Raw genomic sequence first — 16,186 nt, forward strand, 5'->3', positions numbered from 1 at the left:
ATATTTTTGTGTTTTTATATTGTAAAGTGCCCCTTAATCTTCGGAAGAAGGGCAGTATAGAAATTTAATTAATAATAATGAAGTGAATATAAAATGCTTCTGTTTGCTATCCTAGGTGCAAGAAAGGGGCAAGTGAAAGGAATCAATGGTATTGCATTCTAAATGGATAGAACTTTGCCTCTGTGTGCTGCAAACTAATTAGTATTGACTTTAAGAGGGTGCAGTACTCAATATGTCCACATGGCTGCAGCAGAGGATTAGAAAAATTTAAGTTTAGCTGGGAGGGAATTTCTTGAAGGGAAATTAATAGAAAAGGACAGATTATTGTTTTAAGCTTCAGTAAGCTAGTTAATGGAATTTTGTTACTGTATTTTTAAGTATATTATGCTGTAAGTCACTCTGACTAGAATGTACAAGAGTGAGATATACATTATAAAATATTATCATTTCCACTCCCACTTGTGATTATAGATGTGATTCCCCCCCACCTTCTTATGCAGAAAGGCAAGTAACGGAAGGAAATAGAGGTTTTTCCGCTGTGCTGCAAATAATTCTTTTCTTGACTTCAAGAGGTTGCAGTACTCAATATGTCCACACGAGTGCAGCAGAGGGTTTGGGGGAAAAACCCTAGCAAATTCAAATTCAGTGGGGAGGGGTAGGAATTGTGAAGACAAATGCATGGGGTGTGGAAATTGCTGCTTTAAACTTGAATTATTCTATTGACAGTAGTTTATGACTGCATTTTAAGTGTTTTATTTACATTATGCTGTAAGTCACTCTGAGTATGAATGTAGAAGAGATATAAGTAATAAGTATAATAAATTCTACTTGTGAACATAACTGGGCTCCCAGCACCTCCCTATGCAGAAAGCCCTCTTGCAACAGATCCACTTAAAAACAACAACAACTGGACTTTTTGCCGTTTCGAAAGTAATGGGCAAATGCATTGAAAAGTGTGGGATGAACAAATGAACAAGCGATTAATGGAAAGGGGTGCATTAGCACCGCGCCGGCAAATCTCATTGTCATGCAACTGCCCCAGAAACAAATCTTATGCATATTATGCTGTGAACCACTCTTGAGTAGAAATTTAGAAGAGTGAGATGTAAATGATAAATTATTATCATTTACGCTTCTAGTTCTGTGACCCCTGCCCTACATCCTTAAGGAGTGCTAGCACACTTGCAAAGCTAAGCAGGGTCCAGTATTGTTTCAAATTGAGTGAGGGCCCGTGTGCTATTCCTGAATTGCAGGGGGTTTTGCCAGATGATCACTTCCAATTCAACGATTCTATGAAATCGAAGTTTGTGTCTGTGCACTGCACATTAAATTTTGACTTTAAGAGGGTGCAGTACTGAATATGTCCACATGGGTGCAGCAGAGGATTAGGAGAAAAACCTTAGCGAGTTCCACGTTTAGTGGGGAGGGGCAGGAACTGTGAAGACGAACACATTGGGGGGGGGGGGAGATGGAAATCACTGTTTTAAGCCTAAATTATTCTATGAACAATGTATTACTGCATTTTTAATGTATTATTGATATATATCCATTTGTCATGGATGCTTTAAGTGAGATTCCTGCATTTTAGAGGGTTGGACTAGAGGATCTCATAACTTTACAATTGTATGATTCTATGATTATGCTGTCAGCCACTCTGAGGAGATAAAAGTGATTCCTATTTTGACTTCTATTTGTGAGTGCAGGTGTGACTCTCTACTGCAGCAAACCCCACATATATAATTAAAGCACCTGGACATTTAACAGTTTTTTAAGCCAATGCATTGAAAAGTGATTAATGGGAAGACGTCCCAAGCACCCCACAAGCAAATAAGGATGGATGCTGCATAAACAGCTCATCTGTTTGCATTCCATTTGATGTATTAACAATTAATTGATTTTAAGGTACTGTCACTCAACATGTCCAGGAGAGGGAAGCAGAGTATTAGGAAAGAGTCTAGCTAGAAGGTTCTGGTTTCGTGGGGAGGGGCAGGGAACTTGCAGAGAAATGAAGGGAATACGACTTTTGACATAGTATTGTAGAGTTGGAAGTGCCCACGAGGATCATCTACTACCAACGCCCTGAAATGCAGGAATCTTACACCCAACGTGGGGTTCAAACTCATGATGCTGAGATTAAGAGCTATCCCTCAGATATCCTACTGCTATTTCATTTATTAAATGTATTCTCCCCTCCTTCCTCCCAACACACTGATGATACAACAATGCGAGAAAGAAGAACATATTTAGAAACAATTAAAGATGCTTAGAAACAATTTAGCAGGTAAAAACAATTGGAACAATGGCACCTAAAACACGTTTTGTGAATGCCCTGTAATATACAGGAATGGTGGAAGTGAACTGAGCGTTTAGGAACTGGGAGCGTCTGTTTAAACCATTTCTGCTGCATGCCTGGAAGTGACCTGCAGGTGGCATAAGGGAGGTGGGTGTTTTGGGGTGTATTTTAGTTTAATTCACACATCAAGCCTTTTGAGTTCACAGATCCATGGCTGTGTCCCCTTGGATGGGGGTTGCAAACTGGGCACAGTTGTGCCTCCCTTGCCACATTTCACTTTCCTTGGTGGTTGCTCCCCTAAACTTTTTTAAGGAACAGGATTCCAAGCTCTATTCCAACCGGCAAATAATTTCAGCCATGGCTGCTGCTCTCAAGCTGTCGACCAGCAGGTGGCGTTACAAGGGCCTGGACCATCTCATGCCCATAGGGCCTTCCAGACATGCTCTGAAAGCCCTTGGTCAGATATATTAGAAGTGACCAGATTTATTGAGTAAACGTACAACTGTAAAATAAAAACAGCCCAAATTCCCCTGTGAAAGAACAAACGTTTGCGTCGGCTAACCCCTTGCCAACGTCCCCTCAGGAATGGCGGCAAAGGCTTTCACTGGAATCATATAGAGATGCTCAGTAATTAAAATACTGTATTAAAACTGAATTTTCTAAAATGGATTCTGAGGTTGTGCCTGTGCCAGTATAGCAGGACAGGGGTGCCCATGTGCTGCTTCAGGATGCAAGTGTGTCCACTATGTCCCATGGTCCCTTTAAAAAGTCCTCAGTAAATGTCCCCTCAAAACTCCAGGACATATGAGGTCAGAGGGCCTGCCCCCACCATTTTTTGTTCTTGTGTTATGCCACACCCCTGCAGCTGCCATTTTGTGTCATGCCACATACCTATGGCAGCCATTTTGTCTTGTGCCACATACAAAACAGCAGCCATTTTATATTGTTACACACACACACACACAGCAGCCATTTTGTCTTGTGCCCCCCCCAAACAAACACCACAGCAACCATTTTGTCTTGTGACACACACACACACACACACACACACACACACACACACAAACACACACACACACAGCAGCCATTTTATCTAGTGGCACCCCCCCCCAGCAACCATTTTGTCTTGAGCCACACATCCACCACAGCAGCCATTTTGTGACTGGTACCCATGGCACTTTCTCAAAAACCCAAATGTGCCCCGTGTGGTAGAGGAATTAGATGCTAACTGACCCTACTAACTGTGACGACCAGTTAGGCCTTGGGAAGGGGATAGGGACATTTAGGCACCGGAGGTTTAAAAAAACTGTCATTTCAATTGTTGTTTTTGGATACAATAACCTTGCAAGAGATTTCTTGTTGCATGTTTCCCTCGACATGCTCCGGGGAGGAATATGCATTTAATACAGAAATATAAACAACTAACTCTGGAGGCTCAGAAGGGTTTTTTTGGCTGAGCCCTCATCCAAACTATACATTTAAAGCACTATGATATCTCTTTATACACTCATGGCTTCCCCCAAAGAATCCTTGGGATTGTAGTTTGCTAAGGGTGCTGAGAGTTGTTAGGAGACCCCTTTATGCAACGACAGCTGTCAGGATGCTTATAGCAAAAAATTGGAAAGGGAGAAAAATTCCATCAATGAAAGAATGGCAAATTAAATTTTGTCAATATATAAATCTGGCAAGACTCACAGCATTCATAAGGAGACAATCGGACCAGAAATTAGTAAAAGAATGGGGATGTGCTAAAGAGTATATGAAAAAAAAACATTGTTCTGGAGTAAGCATATCGGTATGTAATGAATGATGCTTTGCAGGGTTAAAGAAAAAGAAAAATGGTGTAAAAAGTATAAAGATAGAAGTAATCTACATTAGACACAACAATTTAGAAAGAGTAAATTTTTTGAGGTCTTAGAACAAAGGAAGTCAATATGTGTATATGTATGTAATGACTAGATTAGAATAAAGATATGGTTTTATTTGTAGATGTGTGCTTTTTATTTTTTAGTGTTTTGTTTTTCTTTCTTGTTTGTATAGTTTTATTTTGGATTCGATGTTTGTAATTTTGCATTGAAAATAAAATTTATATAAAAAAGGGAACCCCTATTCCCCTCACAGAGTTAGGGGGTGGGTGTGCTAGGTGTTCATCTGGGGTGCTGAGCTGAGCTCAGTGGCTGGGCTTCTCCCCATGTACTGTCTGCAGTGAGCTAAGGTGCAAAAACCAAATGACTGCACTGAGCTGAGGAGGGAGCCAAGTTGCATTTTTTGAGTTTGTTCTCAGAAGTTCCCGCATAGCTCAGTCAGTAGAGCATGAGATTCTTAATCTCAAGGTCGTGCATTGGGCAAAAAAGTTTTGGGGCACTTGTAAAACAAAAGAAGGGGGGGGGAGCAGCAAGGGAAGAAGACTGAAGTGGATGCTACAGCTTGGGAGGCTAGTATATACCAGAAGAATAAGAAATCAAGATAACAAACTTTTTATAAAAGAATGAAAATGCCTCATTGAATATTTACAGATAAATTGCAAACAGATTAAAAACACTGGCAGGGTTATAGTAACAACCTGCAGTTTCATAAGGCTATTTATTTAAAGTGGATAAATAAATGAGTAAGTTAAATGAATTTGGATATGCAGAAGATGTTAAAAAAATAATTTAAGGGACAGCAGAAAGAGGGGGAAGGAAGTCAAACTTTGAAATGTTAAAATGATTGTAAAATTAATGAAATGTGTAAACTTGAAAAGTATAAATAAAAACTTTTTAAAAAGTATATAGTGATCATTTTATTTGCATGCTGCTTTTCCATAGTTCAAGCCATGCCCAAGGCAGCTTATAACATGGAAAAAGTTACACAATTACAAACATAATAAAAGTTGTCATAACAATGAATAAAACAAAGTACACAACCGAACTGAAACAATTTCCACATAAATCACAAGATCTAAAATAAAGATGCGAAACATGAATATCCGTAACAGCAACAACCCCCATAACGAAAAGAAACCTAAAAAGTTCCCCAGCCTGAGAGTCTGTCCCTTTAATGCTACTGATACACAAGACTAATTCCTGCGTGATATTAAAGTACAGGTTCTTGTTTAAATAAATAAAAAGATTTCTCTATATTGCACATAAATGGAAGACTAGTTATAGCACTCCAAGAGGGTGCCTACTTGTTGCAAATGAGTAAGGGAGTGTTGGTGCTCAGAGAGGAGAACTTGCAGGAGGAGCCATTTTGTGTGTGTGCAGAACATAATAAAGCACATTGGCCCATGACTCCATGAGAGTAATCCTTTGAGAGCCACCCCACAAGATGAAAGCTTCCCTGGGGATCCTGAAACTGTAGGAATGCACTGAAAGCAGAACAGTGCAAAGAAGAGGTAGCTCAGTTTGTGGAGACCTTCTCATAGACACTGCAGGGGAGGGGGGAAGTCTGGGAGAAGCAGGCTTGTTTTGCAATCCTGCACAAGCCACACAACTTGGTAACGCTGCAAAGCTGCAGACCTGCCTGGAGGGGGCAATTTGGGGGCCCGCACAAACCAGGGTTCCTTGGTTCCTGCATATACCATTGACCACCAATGGTGAGTGAGCACCTAAGATTTCCAGGCATGTTGCCACTGGAGAGTAATTTTTCTGTGGCCACAGAAAAAGGCGCATTATTGGTGTGAGGCCAGGCCTTCCTTCTTGAGAAGGCCACAGCCAGTAAGACCTATGAGGCTGAGTGCTGTTGTGGCAGAAAGAAGCTCTGCTACAACGGGGTTGGGATTTGGAGGAGGTAGTCAGGGTGAGGAGCAGCCGCAGAATTTGAAAATTTGTCGTCCGTGAATGCAGTGATTATTGCATGTCGGCCTGAGCTTTTGTGCACGCATGCATGGGCCCTTGTAGGGGTGTGGCAGCAGAAGGGCCCCAAAGATCACACCTGCTCCAGGTGCCATAAACCCTTTGGAAAGCCGACCAGGCACTCCTTGCCCAGGGCGCTGTTTCTCCAGGGCTGGCTTTGCTTACAAGTCCCCAAGTGGTTTGATGATCAATCTCCAGTGAAATCTGGGAATTGTAGTTCAGTGAGGGGAATAGGGGTCTCCTAACAAGTCTCAGTGCCCTGAGCAGACTGCAGCTTCCAGGAATCATTCGGGGGAGCTATGACTGTTCAGCGTTGTACCGTAATGCTTTGAAGGTAATTTTGGCCAGTAATCTCAGTCATTTAGCACTCATTGGCTAGAGGACCTGGGTTTGAGTTTGAGTTCACTGTATTGAGGCAATAGTTAACATGGTGGTTTTGTGACGAAGTAGTTGCAACAAACAACAGTTCTCTGCTGGAGTCCTCTCAGCCATGCAGTGGGTACACTTCCACTATTGTTCAGGCATCATCTCCAAACTCCCACCCTAATCCCTCTTGTAAAGATATGTTTGCAAATCATTACAATCACTCCAGGCAGAATGTTGTTTGCAGATTTCCCTCCTTATATATCTATAAGAAAAAGGACTAGAGGTTGATACTGTGTACACACCATACACTTCAAGACATGCACCCCCCCGCAATAATCATGGGAACTGTAGTTCACCCTTTCATAGAGCTACAATTCCCAACACCCTTAAACTACAACATATTCTGGAAGGAGCAGGCCACTGAGTATCAGTAATGATTAGTATAAACCCAAAGTGTTCTTTACAGGGGTGCTTTTCTGGCAAAAACAAGCAGGGAAGTGAAACTGAGGACAGGAGTCATTTCGAGAGTTTACAGTGCTGGTAAGGAGTTTGCACATGGTGAGCTAAAGTTTGTTGTTGCATGCTTGAAGCTGACTCCTGTGCAGGATTACTTGGAAATAAACCCCTCTGCATTTGGAGCGGGGTGGGGCTCACTCCCTGTTCCATGTAAGTGTGCATGGTGCTAAGAAGCCATAGACGGCAAGCTCTCATGTAAACAACAACAGCCCACTAAACTTTAGGGGTAGTTAACATATTGTCCAGTATGGCCCTTACTTCCAAGCAAGCGTGCGTAAGATTGATCTGTTAGGGTAATGATTCCCCAACTGTGGACCGTAGACTGCCAGTGGTCTGCAAGTTTCATTCAGATGGTTCATGGTGTGTCTTCAAAAATACAGTTTCAAATCACACAGCATCTAGCCCAGTGTATTTCAACTGATACAACAGGTAGAAAAACCGTTAGGAAGCCCCCTAAGACTGTCCGCAATTTTCAAATGGTTCATTGCATGTGTGTATGCATAGAGGGGTGGGGGGAGTTTGGCAACCATTGTGCTAGAGTTAATCCACACCAACTGTGTAGATCACCCTCATACCACTCTGACAGTCATGGCTTTCCCCATAGAATCCCGGGAACTGTAGTTTGTTAAGGCGACTGGGGATTCTCCTAACAGCGCTCAGCACCCTTAAAAACTACAGTTCCCAGGTTCTTTGGGGGATGGGGGTAAGCCATGACTGTCAGTGGTGGAAGAGTGCTTTAAAAGGTATGGCTGTGAGCTTTTGTCTCCTAGAAAGTAAAGTTTGGAGCAGCAAACCTTACACCCATTCTGAGGTGATCGTGGGTGGCTGTGGAAAATCTGCTATTTTGGGGGCTTTCCCCATGTTCATTTCTCTTCACACGATCTGCGAATGCCGTTATATATTTGTGCCTTGCTTTTCTTCCCAGGATCTCAAGTCTGTGTCCATCGCCATCTCCTTCCACCCTTTTATCTTCACTTGGCAGATTAAACTGAGTTAGTACATGTACCCAGGCATAGATTGTCTTTCCCACAGATTGCCTGTTGGGATGGTGGGGAGAAAGCACGACACCCCCCCAGTACACATACAGTGCAACTGGCCCGAGAAAACCTGTTAGCAGGATTGTGCGGTGCAAAGTGTGGTGTGTGTGGTGCAAAGACCTGCAATTCACACCACTCTTTCAAAGCACATTTTCCCCTCTCAAGGAATTCTGGGCACTGTCCTGCGTTAAACTGGACAATGAGGGAGAGAGTGAGTTAGGACAGTGCCTCTCCTTTACAGCCAGGCATTCCCGAGTTTAGCTTGTTGTTTATCTGGTTTATAACAAAGTAAGCAGGCAACATTTTCTAATTGCGTGCTTAGATGTGCTGTCTGCCCCCTATTTGCTTACTGTAGATTGGGTGGGGGCGCAAGGTCAGAGCTCAGGAGCAGAGCATCTGCTTTGCCCGCAGAAAGTCCCTGGCTCAACCCAGCTCTGTGGCAGACCACAGAGGTCTCCTCTCCTTCAACTGGGGGCAGCTATTCCACCAGACTGCCTCAGTAGGGGAGATACGGGAAGCAGAGCTTGTTCCACCAGTTTTGCCAAAAGCACCAGCTCCATCAGGCACTTCTTACCCCTGAACTGTGCCAGCTGGTTGTGAAGAAAGACAGTCAGTTAGGATTACCCCCGAAATCCTAAAAACTGTTTGTGAACCGTCCCCCGCAGCCAGGCCTCAAAGCTTCACCTCAAGCATTTTTAAAACTGCATTTCCTCTAAGACAAAAAGCATTAGCTAAGCATATTCCTCTTGCTGTAACTAAAAGACTGCAACAAAGGTAGAGAACAGAGTCCATTGTTTTCTCAGAGCCTTTTTGTTTCTCAGGCCTTTGGCCTTGCTAAAACCAGATTGCAACTTACTTTCTCTCCGGGAACCATGCCAAAGCAGGAGAATGAAACATAACTGGAACACTCTGAAACCCCCTTGGTTTCCCTTTCCTGGGAAGGGCGCCAAGAGTCCAAAAGAGTCCCAAGACAGGGGAGCTTTCTGTTCATGCTCAGAGGAACTCATGGGCAGGACTCTTGAAGAAGGAGGAGAAAGGGGGAGGAAAGGGGAATATATACTCTGTGCAAATGACTGTGCTCGTTCTTGTTTGTGAACTATCACACTTGCTCCTTCTACCAGTTCATGGATGGTAGAAATAAAGCTTTTTCTCCGAAACTATTCCTTGAGTGTCTGTTGACTCCCATTTTCCCTTTCCTGGGCGCAATATTTTTCCCACCCGAGGGCAAAGCCTCATAAGGCTACAGTTGCAGAGCAGGTCCCTAAGTTTGATTTCCCCCCCTCTTCTCTCCCTGTCCCTTTCCCCTTGTGTGCCTTTTGTTTTAGGTTGAATGCCTGTAGGCAGGGACTGTCTTGTTTCTGCAGGGCAAACAGAAAATACAGTGGTACCTCTGGTTAAGTACTTAATTCGTTCCGGAGGTCCATTCTTAACCTGAAACTGTTCTTAACCTGAAGCACCACTTTAGCTAATGGGGCCTCTTGCTGCCGCCGTGCCACTGGAGTACGATTTCTGTTCTCATCCTGAAGCAAAGTTCTTAACCCGAGGTACTATTTCTGGGTTAGCGGAGTCTGTAACCTGAAGCGTATGTAACCTGAGGTACCACTGTACACACCACAATTTCCTCACTGTGTAAATCATGTTCAGAATACCACAACACACACGTAACTGGCTGTAAAGTAACATAACATTAACATTATATATAATGTTTTATATATAATAAAACTGTAATCTAATCACATCCAAAATTATATGATGATTAGATTACAGTTTTATTATATATAATGTTATGTTACTTGACAGCCAGTTATGTGTGTGTTGGGGCAAACCGAAAATGGCTTGGACCCTTTGCCTAGAGAGCATGGAACAAGCGGAAAACCTCTCGGACTCATGCTTTGTAGACACAGGACAAGTGAATTGTGGATGAGCCCTTGGTATAAGGCAGCTTCCTCTGTTCACACAACCTATGCTGACACAGTCCTTGGGATGAAGAGGTCTTATTCAATTGCCATTCATTCAATTTAAAACATATGCAGAAGACCCTGTGACTGAAAGTTAGGACAGTGATGAATGTAATGGTATTAGTTGCTTTGAAACCCACCCTGACCAGCCTGAGACTTCCATTTCTCCTCTGCATTCATTCCTCTGGGCCCTCTGATATATCTCCTGGCTTGGGTTGGTTATGGGGGAGCATGCAAACCTCTCAGTTGCTGTGATATAAGGGATAAAAGACTACACACATTTTTTATGAATCAATATTGGGCAAAACAAAACTTCTCCCATCCAGTATCTGTGACAGGCATTTTTTTTTTGGGGGGGGGGGTGCCTCATGGATTGTCACATTTGTTGAAGTAGTTCTTTTTCACTCATGCCACTGTGACCACTTTAGCTGAGAGCAGTACCCAGAATCCTTTGCTGGTGCCACTGCTGCGTGCGCCACTTGCTCCTCACTGCATGGCCGCTTCTGCGATGCAAATATCGCTCTCTCTCACATGCTTAGAAGATGTTTACCGTACACCCGGCCCAGCTGGATCCCACCCAGCCCCCAAGGCCCTGCTCCTCCCCTCGCGGTTTCACACTGTGGGGTAATTATAGCCTCGTGTTGGTGAGTTTTGAAACCGAGAGGCGCTAAGAATAGCAACAGAAAAACGTCCTGCAAGATGGCGTTTCCTGAAGCTGCAGTTTCTTGTATCTCACCTCTCACCCTCTCCTTTTTCCATTGTAAAGGTCTGCTCTTTCCAGCCTCCTCTGCTTGGCCAGAGTCATTCCATTCACATGAGCTTCCTATTATGGGCCTGGTCCGCACACGTGGGTGTAGTCAAGGGGGGGGGGCAGGGAGGGACATTTGCCCCCCCCCAGTCAATGAAAATGCATAGCAAACTAAGATTCTGCCCCCCCACAAGGGCTGTCCCCAAGTCTGCACATGTAGTATTATGGGGTGGGAGGATACTGAAAGTGGTTGCATGGACTTCCCTGGGGTACCCAATATGGTGCCCTCCATATCTTGTGGACTGCAGCTCCTGGTCATAGATCAGGGATGATGGGAGTTGGAAGTTCACAGCATCTAGAGAGTACCACATTACCTACTTTTGGACTACCCATCAGATTATAGGTGGTGGATGCCATTTTTAAACACTTTGCTTTGTTCAACCAACCAACCAACCAACCAACCAACCAACCAGCCAGCCAGCCAGCCAACCAACCAACCAACCAACCAACCTACCTGTAAATCAAAAGCTAGCACAACAGGTTGGACCTGGAACTTTTCTTTCCAATTGTGCTAGCAGAGAGCCCCCCCCCACTTCCATCTCTTGTAAGAGAACAATGAAAACGTTATCTTCCACCTCATCCCGACCTCATTCTGCTTCTTGTGCGGGCCCAGACTTACTCCTTGGAAGCATCATATTGTGACTCTCGCTCCAGGTCTCTGATGGGTCTGTTTCATTGGAATAAGGTCACGGGAGACTTTTCCCAGTTTTGTGATGTATGGTTTATTTACATGCATATACAGGGATTGGAAGGTTCACATCATTAGCACTTCTTGCATATTGTTTCTAGGATGCTTGTGCACTAAAAACAGTAATGATCGCAAAAACTGCATCAACTAGAAAGGCCCTCAAAGGATATCTAGCCGAGCCCCCTAATGGTGCAGAAATCTATTGCTGTACAATCCCAGATAGGTAGCTATTCTCTGCTTAACAACCTCCAACAAATGAGTATGCAATATATTAAGGGATGGGTAGTCACTGGTAGTTTGAAGACCATAGACTGCATCCTATGCTAGACTTACTCAAAGTAGACCTGTTGACGTTAATGGGCATGCCTACCTTAGTTTAAGTTGGTCTTATCTGAGTAGAACTTGGCTGGCTACAATCCTGTGGTAGTAAGGAAATGGTGTGTAAGAGATGGGTAAAAGAGCTGGCTTATTTGAGCGTATCGCATAGATAAGGATATTTACTTCATATGGTTAAAGAGGCCTGGCAAAGATACTGGAAAGTGGAGTTTCACATCTCTGAAGTTAGAAGCCAGATAGTGTCAGGCATGTTGGAGCTAGAGACACCAGACATTCATTCGTTTAAAAAAGCAAAAGCTGCCAGGACGGCATGCATCTCAAACATGAAGACTAGATTCAAAAAATTGAAATATTTAAAAGCATACAATAAGATATATATATACACACACATGCACACTAAATCTAAAATAGTAAAAAAAAATGTTTAAAACCCTCCACAAAATAAGAGCAGTAAAAGCAACAATAAGAGTAAAACTACCACTGCTTAAAAGCCTGGGAGTAGAATTTATTATGCACCTGTTAGTATTTATTCACCTGTGCCAGCAGAATATCTCTAGGGAGACCATTCCACAACAGGGGCACCACCACTGAAAAGGCATATTTTTATTTGTGGGGGTGACTGTCCTTTGGTTCTTTACTGGGTGGAAGAAGCAGATGTTTCTCTTGGTGGAAGCAGTTAAGATATCGGGCCCCATAAAAGTGTTTCCTCCTGAAGGCACTGTCCCAACACATGCCATTCAGGATAATTGCCTCCCCCTAAGACAATCGCTGTGCTGAAAGGGCCTCATCACTTGCCAGGAGAGAAGTAGGAGCTGAATAAGATAGGAAATGAGAGAAGGCCTTGGATGTTGACATGGGAGATGAAGCTGCAGGTCCAAACAGTGGCTTCCTCTTTGCACCTTTGAAAATGGAGGATGAGATTCCTAGGAAAATGCTCCTAGAATGTCTGTGGGATGACATTCTTGTATTCAGGGCCTACAGGCTGCTTCTTCAGGTCTGCCACAGTGGAGAAAATCCATTTTACCTGTTGGGATGGAGGGTGAAGAGTGGGGGAGAGAGGACAGGGGTGAGTGTTGAACAGGGCTGGGGAACCTTTTTTGGCTGGTGGACCAGATCCTTATCTGCACACCCCAGAAGGCATAATTTAACAGGTAGATGGGGGCTCCCACGTGTCAGTCACCTGATGTCTTAGGTACATCAGGTGATGCTGCATTTTGAAACACTGACTGTTGGGACTTCAGACAGATTTACAGATGATAGATAGAAAGAAAAGAACTTTACAGGGTTTTTTAAAGCCCTTTTGCAAACAGCCTTCTTTGACACTTCAAAAATGTCGTAACTTGCCTACGTTAGCAAGAGGTTATTTAGAAGCAAAACTCTTTCTGCCAACCAATGGCTGAAGGAATGTTCAAATGCAGTCAGTGTAAAAAGGACTTTTACCTAAGTTATCTTGAATGTACTGTTATTACACTTTCCCCATTTTAAGATATTTCTTTTCTTCCACATTGAAATACCACATAAAGAACATTTTCCTCAAACAAATGCAGTGTTTTGTTTTGTTTTTTAATTACAGCCCTGTGCCTTGAGCCTTTCAGACTCCACTTATGATCCAGAGTGGTAGCAGATCCTTGGAAGTTTCCACAAGTTCTGGACCCTATAGAGGTTTGTTAAAGAGGAAGGAGAGCAGGTTAGGAGGTTAAAGAAACAGGATGCCTACACACCATACATTTAAAGCACACGGCTTCCCCAAAGAATCATGGGAACTGTGGTTTGCTAAGGCTGCTGGGAGATAAATAAATGTGAGGAATAAATGACAGTTCCCAGAATTCTCTGGGGGAAGGGCTTTAAATGTCTGGTGTGTGTGCAACCTATATTCTACGCCCCTCTCTCCTCCCCAGCAAGCAGCGAATGATACATATATTCTAAACACTTATCTCTTGGGTTTTAGTTGTTGCTTTCTTCCTCCTTCGGGCTCTCTCACTGCCGAATGCAAATGCTGATATGTGTTTCCCCCTTCCTCTCCCCTCACCTTGAAGAGTGTCATTGTGGTGCTGTAACACACACTGATGAGGAAGAGAATGAAGAAAACCAAGATGGTGGTCCATAATTTTTCCAGTTCCTCTTCGACTTCGTCGCTAAGATCGACCTCTGTCGATATTATTATCACTGTGGGGAAGAAAGAGATGCCATTCTCAGTGTTCATAAATATAAAATTCCCCAATATGAATAGTCCATCTATCTATTGACCCACAAGTATAGCCATCTACTTCTGAATCCCATCATTCTGCATAAATATGGAGCCTGCTTTCCCCTAGAATACGATTGTACAGTGGTACCTTGGTTTAAGAACTTAATCTGTTCCGGAAGTCCATTCTTAAACCAAAGTGTTCTTAAACCAAGGTGTGCTTTCCCATAGCAGTGGGGGACTCAATTTACAAATGGAACACACTCAACAAGAAGCGGAGCATGTTCTGCTTCCAAGGCAAAGTTCACAAACCAAAACACCTACTTCTGGGTTTGCAGCGTTCTTAATCCAAGTTGTTCATAAACTAAGCTGTTCTTAAACCAAGGTTTCAATGTACTTAACTCTTATGGAGGGTCATGCAAATGTTTGTTCCCATCTAGTCTTATCTTTAATGTTATACAGGTGTCAGATAATCCTTTTCATCCACACTTCATTCACAGTCATGCTGCATCATGGATTCAGTATTATTATTTTAGTCTGATGGCAACTATGAAGCCTATGATGCACTCTGAGTATGAATGAAATGCACAAGTGTTGGTTTGTCTCCAAATTCTACATAACACGAACTATGATCATTTAAATTTTGTACTGGTGGTTTGGGGAACACATCTGTTCACCCCATGTGACATTTAGGCCAAGGCATATAAAGTAGGTATAGGGAATGACAGGATGAAATAATCCTGTGGAAAACTTGTGATATTTGGAGACAGCAGGGATATCTTAATTCAGCCTTAGTAAGCTTATTTTATGAGGGAGCGAGTTGTTTTAGAAAGGCCACGCAGTGAGCTTCATGGTTGAGCAGGGATTTGAATCTGGAGGCCTAGCCACCAAACCCAACACCAACAAGTATACTAAACATGACAGTGGTTAACCTTGGTGTAGAAGTAGCCAAGCATTTGGTGGGGACAGTGTAGAAAAAAGAAGAAGTTTGCGAGTCTCTGTATGTTAAGTCTGTTGGAAATGCATGACTTGAAGGCGTTGGTTCTGCTATTAGTCTTGGTGACAGCAGACTCTGGAGATTCCTGTCATTTGGGACTTAGCTGTCCATGAGAAAGGCAGCTGAGATTTGACAGCTGGAGGAGAGGTAGAGATGCATGGTTCTGAAGGCTTCCCCCCACTAGCTGAATAGATCTGACCTAAGAAAGACAAATCTCTCTGTTTTATTTCATAAACTGGTTTTGCCCTGTTTACCTCAGTACAGTATTATCTGTCTCCTTTCTCTCTGAATTCTCTCTGCTTTATTCCAATCACTTTGCTAACAAAGTCAAGAGGCCACATATAAGGCACAAATATCCTATGACTGGCTTAACTTTCGTAATGCAAGAAACACATATCTTACAACTGCGGCTTCTAAAGAGCTGCATCAAATAAGGGCTGGCCACTTTCTTTCCACATGAGGGCATAATGAATTTTGTGTGCACATGTTCATTTATCCATGCTCTTCTCTATGGGCATGTGGATATTTTAGGTTGGTTTTGTGCCCCCCATCTCTTTGTTTGCTCTGTTGGCCCTAAATAGTTTTCTCTTATACATTCAAATGCAAAAAATTTGCCAAAATCCCTAGGTACCAGTGTCAAGCTGTTACATCTCTTACGATGTTTCTAGCCTTGTTAGGTGAACAAGGGCACACTCTGTGCTTGAGGTCTTGTGTCTATTCCTGAGTCATTTTTTAAGGCAGTATCTGAGGCAAAGTTCACAAGCCCCTTAAGTCAAAGGAAATGTTACTTTCAATTCTTTCACTCCGCAGTATGTGAGCACTCCATTCATCTGGCCTGGATGCTTTGTGAATTTGGATTTCCTTGCTTCCTACAAGAGGTGCCTCCAGACTGTCACTGGCTTGCGGGGGTTAGGGGGTCAGGGGAGAAAGATGCCTCACTTTCCCTATAAGACTCCTTACACACCCACACCCATTTCCAAATTCTACTTCTTCTAACCTTTACCACCACCAATATTTCACAAAGAAAATGTTATCCAGTTATTTTTTGGCCAACCTCTGACGCCAGCTTTTACATCATATGCTATGTATCTGTTTGATGGGGGAAGTGGGATGAGGGAGGAGATATCAGAAAACATAATTTTCTGTTGCCCTTCCTCTCTCTGTAA

General features: G+C 43.1%; 1 gene segment (V, D, J or C); it reads right to left on the reverse strand.

Annotated features, from left to right (window-relative positions):
- Window positions 1-11,511: 11,511 nt before the first annotated feature.
- Window positions 11,512-15,906, reverse strand: LOC309327124 (immunoglobulin heavy constant gamma 4-like). The segment is given in 3 exons: window positions 15,423-15,906; window positions 13,868-14,004; window positions 11,512-12,862 (listed from the first exon to the last, which is right to left on the reverse strand).
- Between the last annotated feature and the right edge of the window lie 280 nt (window positions 15,907-16,186).

This window comes from Podarcis erhardii, assembly GCF_964252035.2.
Source record: "Podarcis erhardii genome assembly, chromosome: 13".
NCBI lineage: Eukaryota > Metazoa > Chordata > Lepidosauria > Squamata > Lacertidae > Podarcis > Podarcis erhardii.